The sequence below is a fragment of the Pseudophryne corroboree genome, chromosome 12 (genome assembly GCF_028390025.1).
Source record: "Pseudophryne corroboree isolate aPseCor3 chromosome 12, aPseCor3.hap2, whole genome shotgun sequence".
Lineage (NCBI taxonomy): Eukaryota > Metazoa > Chordata > Amphibia > Anura > Myobatrachidae > Pseudophryne > Pseudophryne corroboree.
Genome location: NC_086455.1, coordinates 128449173 through 128457243, shown reverse-complemented (window position 1 = coordinate 128457243; position 8071 = coordinate 128449173). Strand labels below are relative to the sequence as shown.

Genomic DNA, 8071 nt, shown 5'->3' with positions numbered 1-8071 from the left:
GATTTCTGCATCGTTCTGCTGGGCCACAGTAACACACAAATCAGGTCGTCAGGCTTCTGGTCCTCCCATTTTACTAGGAAAAAGGCATTCATAATGCTTCGATGTGATCGCAGGACCTGTTCTGCACATATGTAAAATTGGTCCTGCTGCTGCACATGCGCAGTTTTTAGATTATTGGGAAACTGCACTGAGGATCACAGGAGTGATCCCAGCTGAATAACCCCCATAGTCAACTGAATAGCAATACTTGAAGCAAGAGACTTTTGTTCACATGAGAGTTATAGCCACTGGGATAGCCCAACAATTTCATGATTTGTGCTTTGAAATAGAGAAACGTTTAGGTTGCAACTTTCTGAATTGTCTACATTTCTTAAGAATTGGCTTCAACCAGAACCTAATTCAGCAGTGTGAATCACTGATACCATTTTACCCAAGGTCTGCACAGAGGGCTTCAGGGGTAAGTCTTGCAAAGCAGCTCACAAACATTTGAGGAACTAGCTATCACTGTTTAGATGTTTGGGGCTATGCACCAGATGTCTAAGCCACTGGCATTTCTAAGTCCATGTCATGTCAAAAATGGCAGGTGAATGGTCTGAGTGCCCCATAAATGGAAGTGACGGGGTGGAAAAGGCACCAGCATGGGATACTACTGGGCCAGAATGTGGAAGTGTAGGTCATTTGCAAGTCCAATGTCCAATGTTACAGGAACCCTTTGGACTGCAGCCAATCTCGTGCTGGTCCAGTCTACCCTAAGCACTGTACTTCTCAGCATCCACTGCCACAGTTTTTCTACTATGAAATGCTAAACTGTGGCAGGGCATGTTGGAATGTGTCGTTTCTAAAACTAAATGGGAGGATACATTTGCTTGTTTTCAGACATTTGAATATCATTGTGCATTTTGACACATACCTTATGGTTAGGGTGAACAACTAATCGAGAAACTAGCCAACAGCAAATATGTAACTGCCTTATAGTTGACAGGATATTGGCAAATTCCCCACATGAAGGCAAGACTGCTCTCAGTACAGCCTTTGTACTGTACCAGTTAATAGGCTGTTGATGTCTAATAAGGCTAATACTGATGCATATTTAGACATTGTAATATACTCCTTGGACTGAGAATCACATGTCCAAGATGGAAGCCATCCTAAGGTCATTGAGAACCATATAGGTGACAACAAAACCACCTAAGGAGATTAAGGTATATCTGAGTTTGCAAAACATATTACATTTCCATTACAGAGAGGTAAAATATTTGGGCTATGTCATAGAACCAATTCAGGCCAAGCCTCAGGTAGATGAGGTACAGGTGATAAAACAGTAGTGGAGACCTGAAAGGAACGCCAGACTATTCACTTTTCAGGGTTATTTAGTTACTATGGAAAGTTTAGAAACCATTAGCTGAGATATTGATACCCATATCAGTTACTTTTGTCTGATGCCACGGAAACTGCATTTCCTCATCTTTGGGTTTCTCTCCCCAGATCTTGGTTGTAGATTCTTCCTTCAAACAAACCTCGGGTGTAGTTTGGTGGTTGTTTTGTCACAAGTTATAGATGCAATAGAAATCAAGTGCTGTACCTGAGCCATAAATTGCTTAGTGGAAGGACTAGGTATTAAATGAGGACCAAAATAACAAATAGAAAATTACACATTTGGTGCCAAAGGGATTTATAAGATTTTTAAAGTTACAATAGTTACAAAAGTTACATCATCCAAAAAGAATGAAAATGGGTTAAAAGAAAATATGTAATATTAGGACTCTAAGAAGTTGTGTTCTTCTGGCATTAAAGTACTATTAAATGTTCCAGAGTTCTTGAGTTTTATCAAAGGTGTTATCAGAGTTGTAGAGCAAGCTAGACATGCATTCCAAAGAAGCAATGTCTATTTATAACTGTGTCTCTGTAAGGTAGATGTTTTTCCTTCCAATCTTTGGCCATTAGAAATCTGTCAGCATTGCATAAATGAATAACTTTAGCTAATAATGTGCTCAGTGGTGTTATAGTTCTATTGTACTGCTCAACAACAGTATTTTTTTTATATCCCTAAACTATATCCCTAAAGTCAGTTTAAACTATATCCTGAATATTCTTCCCTTATTAGAAAATTAAATAAAAATTCCATCAGATAGAGTCGGCCATAGGCGTATGCCTGGGTATGCCTACAAGGTCATTGTTACAGGCAGGAACTAAGCAATTACAGAGGAGAAGCCCTTGGTCATTTAACCACTTGCCTGGCATTGTTGCATGTGATGCAAACCAGAGCCAGGAGTACATTACTTGGCCTGGTCGCATCACATGTGACGTACTGCCCACTGTGTGCCCAGCTTGTAAATTAAGAGATCCATTCTGCACATGTACAGAATGGATGTCCTCTGGCTCTCCGGATACCCTGCAGTGATGCAGCTGGCATTCTGGAGCGCATGCGCCCGGGATCACAGTGCAGAGAGGGGTTCCCCTCCAAGCACTATTGGCTGATCTCTGAAAGTGCAGAAATCAGCTGCAGCAGGGGGGATTGCCCATGGGGGTGGTGGAGGGAACACACTGGGGGGGGGGGGGGGGGGGATCAATCACTAGTGGGGGTGAGGGAGAGGTAACATAAAGTTAAATAATGCTGGAGGGGTGAGGAGGGTACAATTATAAATAAGAAATACAGTAGTCACAGGGTAGGAGAAGGGGGGTGCAAAATGGCACTGTTATTAGGATTTAAGACCACTCTATTACCAATGGGGGATAGAAAGTTATTTTATCACGGGGGCCTAGCGACACGGGGGGGGGTGCAAAACACCCATAGATATATTTTGAAATCATCTATATATATATATATATATATATATATTATTAAAATAATATTTAAACTTTAGTACGTAATGAAAAAAAGTGTACATTTCTGAGGAGTTTTATGGGGAACCAAAAAGTGTCAGTTAAGTGGTTTAGGGCACCAGCTAAAGTCTTTCCTAGGGCACCAAATTGTGCCAACTGGTTCTGCCATCAGATGTGTCAAAAAGTACCTTCTTCTCCAGCACAGATTAGAAGTCCGTGGGAAAATACTGTGGGCATTCAGAGGTGTACGCACCAGGGCCATCTTAATGTATAGGCTCACTGGGCAGCTAACAATAAAAAAAAAAGTAAGCGCTTAGTGCGCTGATCATGAGACACTGAATCCCCGTTGGAATATCGATCACAGACTGCTGCTTCACAATGTAGGCGCTGTCCCTCCAAAAAAAAACTAATTGTATACAATGAGCATAGGAAGCGCTGTCCGTGAGGGTATAAACTACATTTTATTAACATAACAAATTACTCTGCTAATTATCACAAAAGAAATATACAGACTAAACCATCACAAATATCACAATAAAAACTACATAAAAAGCTTGAGCCTTTTTAAACGGTCTGCAAACCCTACTTGATTATTTAACAATTTCACTTGTGTCCATTTAAGGATCCATATATGCTTTGGATCCACAATTAAAGTCACTGTTGATTTAAATGGTTAATCACATTAAAGACGTTTAAAAATTCCAAGCAATAGTCAAATCTTAGATGATATATTAGTACATGGAGTTCTTTGTACTTTCGAGTATTGTTAGAGTCCCGCTAATTGTACCATCATGTATTATTGGATTCCGCAATAATTAACGGCTAAGAGAGACCTCCGGCAATTTGGGAGTGTTATTAAAAATGGTTTGCATAATCTTGTTAATACTGCTGCGGTCATAGGCGGATCCAGGGGGGGAGGGGGGGCACTCAGGCCCGTGCCCCCCCTGTCATTTCTGACTTCTTTTTTTTTTTCAAAAGGAGAACAGCAGCAGCACTACTGCTATTTCCGTCAGTCAGTTTTGATAAAAGAGCCGGCAGGCACTAGGACCCGCCGTGGCTCTAACAGCAAGTCCGTGTGGTAACCAATGGGGAGGCTGGAGCTGCAGCTCCAGCCTCCCCCTGCTCACACCGCAACCTACCTCCCCCACTGCCAGCCGGCCAGAGTCCAGCCCAGGCGCGGGGTTCAAATGCCAGCATCGAGTAACTGTTACTTATGACAGCACAGAAGGCTTCATCAGCCCTCACTGCACCGCACAATAATCCCAGTGCTTCCTCCTCCACTACCTTTACCACCATGCTAGGTGCAGTCAAACTCAGCCTCAGCTTTGAGAAGGTGGCCCGTGTGATTGTGACAGGGCTGTCCTGCAGATGTCTTATGCTGCTTGTTGGAGATCCAGCTGGCTGCTTCTAATCAAAGATGGGCAGTTCGTGTCCTGCAGTCTGAGTCTCAGTGCAGTGCCCAAAACAAGGTATGCTGCACCTGCCACCACCAACTAAAAACTATAATAATTATGTTGTGCTGGGGTGCCTTCCAGGCTCCCATACCTAATGGAACAGGTGACCAACATTTCAAAGCCCAATCAGCCTTTTCATCAGGGTGAAACATTGGCAATAAACCAGGATGCGCTCCTACAGCCAATCATTACCTGATTACCTGATTCTGTGAGGTCACACCCCCTGTGATACCACAACCCTTACCTGCGAGCACGCGTGCCTTAGGTGCATGTAAATATAACTATTACCGTTCCCCTATCATGGTGCCCCCCCTTTAATTTTCTTCTGGATCCGCCCCTGGCTGCAGTCCACTGACAGGTAACTGTCTGCAGTGTGGACAAGCTTACCGGAGCCTCTATGCACAAGCTGTCAATCTGTAAGCGGTCCTCCTTTGTTCACTGCAGACGCCGGCTGCCGTGCACGCTGGAGACGGGAGAAGCGGCTATCAAGGAGATGCTTGGTGTGTGGTCTGCAGACGTCCGATGGAAGCGATTCTTGACGCGTTTCTCAGCCTCTTAGATGGGGGCTGTTTCCTCAGAAGTACTGCCTATTGTGTTCCATTGCTTATTTATACATCCCAAATCAAGTCAGCAGTCAATGCAGCTGATTGCAATTTGGTATCTTAACTCTTTCTAGGTACGGCTCATTACTGGCTCATATGTACATATACATTTTAATACAAAATGGGAATACAAATATAAATAATAATACACAGATATGAAAATATAAAATAATAATATACAAATATAAAAATATAAAATAGTATAAATCAGTCAGTGTCTCATAATCAGACGATCACTGTCAGTAGATCCCTTATATACTTGATTATAGTGTCATTTTATTAACAATCATAGATAAATCATTTAAAATCAGATAAATATAGTGTTACGTGATGAACAAAAATATATATTTTATGATTAGCCGTTCTAATAATTCTAGTACAGACACATACAATGTATATTTCATAGATAATGTATCTAAAAATATATCTAAAAATATATACTATACATAATAGAGTAATATATATATAACTCTATAACATCTTAAAGAGAAAGGACAATATCGTCCAGGAGTTTAAAGGAAAAAGAACTATATGATATACTGGGGGGAAAAGGGGGGGGGGGATTTTTTATATTAATAATGCTAATAATTCTATTATCACTTATGGGAAAAGAAAGACAACTTAAGAGTAAATTCCTAGACAACATAGGGACAGAATTCCAACAACAGCAAGGGAGGAATTGACAAGCCCTTAATTCATAGATGGTATGTTAACAACCTATACCGACTGGACTGATCCCAATGGCATGGGTCTCTATGGACCTAGGTTACCCATGCCACAGCAGATCAGCCCTATCTAGCCCCAGATGTTCAGGCATTATTAAGTTCAATAGTGTCATTAAGGCCATTTGGTGTTAATGTCCCCAGTTTAAAAATCCAATATGCTTCCTTTTTGCTTAGCCTATTAAACCTATCACCCCCTCTCCCTGTTCCTGGAATCTGTCCAATAGCTTGTATCTGTAGATTCTCCAAGTTGCCTATATGGCAAGTGGGCACATGGTGAGGTAGACTGTGTGACGTTGTATTTTTAAGAATCAGTCTACTGTGTTCCAAAAACCTGATATTAAGTGTCCTGGTGGTGCAGCCTACATACTGAAAGCCGCATCCACAGGTGATGACATAGATGACATAACTAGATTGACAATTCAGAAAATTATGTACACTTTTATCTGCAAAAGAAGTTATTATATTACTCCTGTGTGTAGCATGTACACAGGTATGACATCTAAAAAAAACTTTTAATTTTGGAGTGCAATTAAGCCATGTATCTTGACCTTCATGTTTATCATCCACCTTTCTCAGCATACTAGGGGGTAAATTTACTAAGATGGGAGTTCTATTTAAGATGGAATGTTGCCCATAGCAACCAATCAGATTTTACTTCTCATTTATCTAGCACCTTCTAGAAGATAATACCTTGAATCTGATTGGTTGCTATGGGCAACATCCCATCTTAAATAGAACTCCCATTTTAGTAAATATACCCCTAGGGGATAATTTTTGTTTTAGATTATTTGCTTTCCTAAAGACAACTTTTACGTGAATCTTGTAGATCTTTCTCTAAATATTTATCTATCTTCAAAAGACTAAAATTATTATTTATGATGTTCCTGATCTCTGTTGATGATGTGTTGTATTTAGTTACTGGGCAGCTGCCTTGGGGACCCATGATTCTATGGGCCTTTGAGCAGGGCTGGTGCCTCTGTAGCTTCTTGGGATGCAGGTAGAGAATGCAGCTCTGATTGTGAATTACACATAATCAGAGCAGCCTAGCAGCATTCTCTACTTGCCTGCCAGCCTGCAGCCAGGCAGTGAATGGCTATCAGCATGCTGATTGGTGGATGACTGGAGCTGTCCACCAACCAGAGAGCTGACAGACATTCACTGCATGGAAGCATGTGGGTAGATGGCACAAAACCACAGGAGGGGTAATTTATAGTTTTGTTTTTTTTTTACTACCATGAATGGGTGGGTAGGGCCCCAATGCATTGCTTTGCCCAGGGCCTACAATTCTGTTAAGATGGCCAGGGAACACACTGTCAATGTTGACGTAGTGGAGCAATTTTGTGTTACTGCGTATGTGTCTAAGTTGGCCAAAATATGCAGAAATCTCTTGACCTCTGCTTTTTACACATGCACACAACACGTTTCCCATTAAAAATAATGACAATCCAATTACAAATCTGTTCAAATTTAACCAAATTCATATCAAAGTATAAAATGACTTTGTTTTAAGGGACAATTAAATGAAATTCATTAGATGCGATGTGTCATTCCGAAACAGCATATGGCAACAATCAACATCAGAAGTTTTCTCCTTTACCCCACAGAGGTGCGCAGGAAAGCTTGCAATGTATAACCTACCATAAATGGCTGAAATGTGCGCAGCTGAGCATCATGAAGATGATCTACAGCAGAGGTTCTCAAACTTGGTCCTCAGGACCCCACACAGTGCATGTTTTGCAGGTAACCCAGCAGGTGCACAGGTGTATTCATTACTCACTGACACATTTTAAAAGATCCACAGGTGGAGCTAATTGTTTCAGTTGCGATTCTGTGAGGAGACCTGCAAAACATGCACTGTGTGGGGTCCTGAGGACCGAGTTTGAGAACCTGTGATCTACAGCATAGCACAATAAATTGATCACTGAATTTGAAATAAAAAACACACTCCAGGGTATACCAGTTATCATCAGTATTGTGCATATATTTGAATAATTATTGAAGCTCTTATTCTCTCTGGAGAGATATGGTGGCGCAGCGCTATATAAATAAACAATAATTCTGGTAATAATATAAGATGAAACCTTTCCTCTGTCCCTGTTGTAAGTTTTCGTCATCGTATCTGGCTGTGCTAATAAATTCTTCACCCTCCCCCTTGTTTAGAATAGCTGTTCTGTGAAGCTGCTTCCCTCCCACCATTGTGTGGTTGTGTGTTTGTCTGCAAGCTTCCACTCCTGCAGATCTGCCTATTCCTGCTAGAGCTTTCGCACCAGCTGTTCCGTAGCATAGCCTCCTCCCTCGCCTGCTGATTGCTGGCTGTTGTGAGCAGCTGCCTCTTCCTGCTATCTGCTTGCTGTCCATTGCTGTGGTGCTGAAATCTCTCTCCTAAACACACCCGACAGTTGTTCTTGAATTGGGAAATGAAGGTAAATGATGTTTTATTATGTGATTGAATAACACATGCATCATA

General features: G+C 41.4%; 1 protein-coding gene across 1 annotated transcript in view; it reads left to right on the top strand.

Moving 5' to 3' along the window:
• Nucleotides 1-7904: 7904 nt before the first annotated feature.
• Nucleotides 7905-8071, top strand: part of CCDC177 (coiled-coil domain containing 177) — a 46334-nt gene continuing 46167 nt past the window's right edge. The window contains exon 1 of the mRNA XM_063948015.1: nt 7905-8027. The gene's annotated coding sequence lies outside the window, so the exon portion shown is untranslated. The remainder of the gene's footprint in view (nt 8028-8071) is intronic.